The sequence below is a fragment of the Setaria italica genome, chromosome VIII (genome assembly GCF_000263155.2).
Source record: "Setaria italica strain Yugu1 chromosome VIII, Setaria_italica_v2.0, whole genome shotgun sequence".
In the NCBI taxonomy this organism is placed as follows: domain Eukaryota; kingdom Viridiplantae; phylum Streptophyta; class Magnoliopsida; order Poales; family Poaceae; genus Setaria; species Setaria italica.
This window is the reverse complement of record NC_028457.1, coordinates 31,375,798-31,380,630: the sequence shown is the minus strand read 5'-3', so window position 1 is coordinate 31,380,630 and position 4,833 is coordinate 31,375,798. Positions and strand designations below refer to the sequence as shown.

At 44.4% G+C, this 4,833-nt stretch overlaps 1 pseudogene; it reads right to left on the bottom strand.

The window, feature by feature from the left end:
* Window positions 1-791: 791 nt before the first annotated feature.
* On the bottom strand, window positions 792-3,313 carry LOC101778355 (annotated as a pseudogene).
* Between the last annotated feature and the right edge of the window lie 1,520 nt (window positions 3,314-4,833).

Here is a 4,833-nt window from a genome sequence, read left to right as displayed (position 1 = left end):
AAGAATTTTAGATTAATAAAATCTATTAAATAATAACATTATATTTGTTGTAAATAAACAAATATTGAACGTCTTCATTTAATAGCAAGGAACTTGCAACTCTCCATATATTTCACCAATTGAGTAGGAGTTTTGTATTCAACTGGACCAAGCATTTTTTTTAAATCATTTGATGATATGATTTTACACACTAATACGATAAACAGCACAAACTACACTGGAATACAAGAGAAGAATTATTTTTTTGTCACCCGTTACTATGGTATATCATGTAACCAGAGGAATGATCTTATAGAAACTGGCACGATTATTTTAATATTGTCCACATGCTAAACTATCTAAAATTTAGACCTTAACGTCATTTGGAATGAATGTTCTGGTAGTCCTTCCTGCCAAATTGAAAAACTTCTGCCAGTCTCCCATGAGTAGTAGAAAAGCATCGTAAATGTAGCTCACAATTGCATCTCATTCCCTTGGCAGCACGATTTCTCGAACTAATAATATTGCAAACCAGGAAACATGCCGATGGAACATACCTGTTAGTTGGAGACTGGATAGTATGGACGTGAAATCTCTACAACCTGCAAAATTTTCATTGACAGTAGTTGCACGAATTTTATTGAAAGTTATTTCCCAAAGAGAAATGGTCCCATGTTTTTGTTTATCACCTAGTCAGTTCGTCACAAAATTTATAAAATTAGATAAATATAAGCTTTGAAGGCAATCAATAATTAACTGGCCATGCCCCCAAGGCTCAACACTAAAAAAACAAAGAAAAAGAATGGGAGGAATGACAACCTTCTGAATGTATAAGCTGGACATCATAGCCTCTCAGGTTCATTAAATTTATAAACTAATACAACTCGTGTTTCTATCAACAATCCAGCAATCGGTAAATAATTCTGCTCTGTTTGAATGTAGAATACTCAACAACAGTACCAGATTACAGGCCAGGTCACTGAATTGCATATTAAGTTCAACTACAATGAGTCAATGACACAAACAGTTTCTTTAGACTGACATAAATCTGATCAGTATAATCTTGGATGGACACGTTCTTTCTGATTAATCCACCATAACAAGACTGTAGTTTTAGGCTAGATAAGTGTCAGTATAATCGGAGAATGATCCATGGCAGAATAGAGCAGTAGAGAATCAGAGATCCATTCTCCAATCTGCATCAGAAAAATTGACAATAGATGATGCTATAGAGGTCCATATGTTGAACAGCTGTCAATATAAAGAGCTAGTTACTTGTGACATAACAGGAGAGCATCAACTTCCAACTGTTTATTAGCAAAGAGAAAGGCCCTGCAGGAGACAAATAAAACAGATTTAGTATTCAATTGCTCAAGGGAAAGAATATCATACAGAAAAATTTTGGAAACACAACGTACCGTCCATGATTCATAAATCTTTACAAACCAGTAATCCCCTGCTAATAAAAATCTGCATAATCAAAAGGGCGAATGAGCCATCACATTCGAGGACGAGCATTGCTGCGAATCCAAAAAGATATTTCTAATTCATATGGAGAGCAAACCATACAAGGAATGGAATCAATTTCTAAATTCTAACCATGCTAAGCAGCCATCACCCATCATCAGTGGCTTTTGTTAGATAGGTGGTCCCTTCCATATAAATCGTAGTGAATGAAGACGGTGAGCTCGAACCCCTGCGCGATGAAGGCGGTGAGCACGAAGCCGGACGCCCCCGTCACGCTTTGCCGCGCCGAGCGGACCTCCAGCGGGAACACCTCCGCGGGCACCAGCCACGTCACGGGGCCCCACGACCAGCTGTACCCGACCACGTACACGCCGATGAGGACGAACAGCCCCGGCCGCCCAGCCCGCCCTCGTCGCCGAGCCCGGCCGCCAGGACGGCGCCGATCAGGAGCTCGGAGGCCAGCATCTGGAGGCTGCCGGCGATGAGCAGCGTCCGCTGGTCGATGACGAGAACATGAACACGACCGCCGACGCCGTGTAGATCACCACCGTGATGATCGTCGAGAGCAGCGCCAGGCTCTCGCCCATGCCGACGGTGCGGAGCAGCACCGGCGCGTAGAACCCGATGGCGTTGATCCCGTTGAGCTGCGTGAACGCCGGCATCAGCACGGCGACGGCGAGCTGCAGCCGGTACCTTGGCTGCGAGAGGATCAGCCGCAGGCCATTGCCGTCACCGTCCAGCTCCTCGTCGACGGCGTCCGTGCCCCTGATCTTATGCAGCAGCGCTCTCACCTAGCCACGGTCCTCGCCCTGCTGCACGAGGCTTGTTCGGCGTCTCCGGCAGGAAGACGGCGCCGAGCGTAAAGAACGCGGCGGGGACGCCGGCCAGGCCCAGCGACAGCCTCCAGCCCCAGCCGCCGGCGTCCCGGCGATCTTGTCGGCGCCGTAGTTGGTGACGTTCGCGGCGAGGGAACCCAGACAGAGGGTGAGCTGGAAGCCGTTGCTGAATGCTCCTCGGTACCGTGCAGGGGCCATTTGAGACAGGTACAAAAGCACTGCCTTCGGAATTTGTTCCAAAAATCAAAATTTCTTATTTCTCCAAATTGTTAGATAATGACATCGACATGATGTATGGTCGATTTGCATTCAAATTGTTTTTGTTCTTTCCACGGAATTTTGGTGTAAAGATTTAGGAACAATATTTAGCAAATAGTAGTAATAAGCAGCTTATTCTGACCTGATTGGCGAACCCAAGACCGATGCCGAGCAGCGCCCTGCCGAGGATGGCCATGTAGACGTTGACAGCGCCGCCGCTGACGGCCGCGCCGGCGAGGAACGCCACCCCGCCGACGATCATGGACGGGCGGCGCCCGCGCCTGGCCGTGAACCACGACGAGAGGAGCATGGCGGTGAGCAGACCGGCGATGTAGAGCGAGGAGGTGAAGAGCGTCAGCAGCTGGCTGTCGAACTTGCAGTAGTTGCTGACGCGCACGCGCCCTCCATCCGCCGGTGTGCAAAAGCAAAACCCTTCACAATCAGTCACTCCAAACAAAAAAAAAAAGTTTGGAGCTTGGTACCTGAGGTTCCGAGGTCGTAGCCGAAGATGGCGCCGCCCATGGCCGCCGTGACGCAGGAGAGCGCCACGAACGTGGTGATCCTCCCGCCGTACTGCCGATCATCGCCGCCGCCGCCGGCATCAACGAATCCGACTGCCATGGTCGACAGGCGACAGCTGTGTGGTGGTGAGCTCGGACAGTGAGGCTTCCAGTTCCAGCACAGGCTCTTTGCGTTGTGTTGACTAGCTAGCAGCTATCTGATGTGGCTGCTGTTGACATCTGGTCAAGCTTGATGCGCCCTTGCTTGGAGCTTCGCATGTGCCGGCCGTCGGCAAGCTGTTTGTTTATGCGTTTTTGTACGAATTTTCCAAGGCGGCGCTTGACTTATTTGTTGCAAGAGTTTACATCATAATCATGTTCATATCTTGGTAGTGCACTTCAAAAATATCTGAAAAATGAGAAGTTGTTCTTTTCCACTACTTCAGTTATATATTATTCAAATTTGTGTCACTTTTATCCAACTGTTTATAATTGACCTCGCCCTCGCAAGATACTACATACTCCCGCCAATAAAAAAGTAATTGATGCTTTTGAACATGACATGATATCCAATGTGTATCTTTGACCACCAGTTCGTTTAAACATACATGTACGAATATTGTGATCGCTCATGAACTCGTGCAATTGGTGAAACATACAGCACACTGCTAGGTCCCAATGCGTGAATATGAAGTATTGACCTGATTCATGAGTAAGCAATATAATTCTATCCTTTCTCACAAAAAAAATAAACATGTGTGAAATCCAGCAGATTTATGATATCATGAAAAAGTTTCTACGGGGAATGTCCAAATATGTTTTCATGTTTTTAGACTAAATATATTACTCATTCCAATACAAACATAAGTCTACAAGGACATCGATATGATCTAAATATAATACTTGGAACCAACAAAAAATATGCTCTTTCAAATAATAGTCAAATATCTTCAAAGTAATTGTTTCTAACGAAACTGGCATATATGCTGTCAATTTGTATGAATTATTTAAACTATGGACGGTTAAAGCTAGGAAAGGTTTAACTTCTAATTAAAAATGTAAAAATATATTTATATTTAGGATGAGGTATCAAAAGTTACTGATACTCAAAATTTCAAAAGTTTGACTTCACTAGTTACTGTCTCAAATATCTGAGAAATGGAAACTTCATATTGTCGACTACTTATTCACCATCTTTCACATTCTTGGTACTGTAAATAATCTGGCAAGATATTCTATCACTACAAAGGTAAATAAATTGTTAACCTAGTACTGTACCTGTTAATGTGATTTTTTATCAATAATCACTGTAAGAAAATATTCCAATAAACTTATGATATTGCGGAACAATTTTGTAAGGAAACAAATAACACATGATTTTTCATGGTTGAAAATTGATTGTCAAAATTTCAAAAGTTTGTTAAGCATTGGTGATGGGGAGTAGGCTGATATAATTTAATTCAGTCAACACAAATAACAGTTTAAATGCACCCAGAAATGTACTGTACTTCCATTGCTGAAAATCTTCCAAAGTTCCAAAGAATCTAACACTGAATATTCTTTTTCTGAAAGTGCACACGGACGAAACCGAAGCTCTGTTCTACAGCTTCTCAGTCGCCTGTGCTTCATCCTCCCCAATAACCCTTCTCCAGAACCAGTGCTCCGCCCACACCTTGTCGATCTGCTCGATGGGTATCCCCTTGGTCTCCGGCAAGAACCAGTACACGAACGCCGTCATAGCGGCGATCCACCCGGCGAAGAAGAAGAAGAGCCACGCCCTCATCCGGCACAGC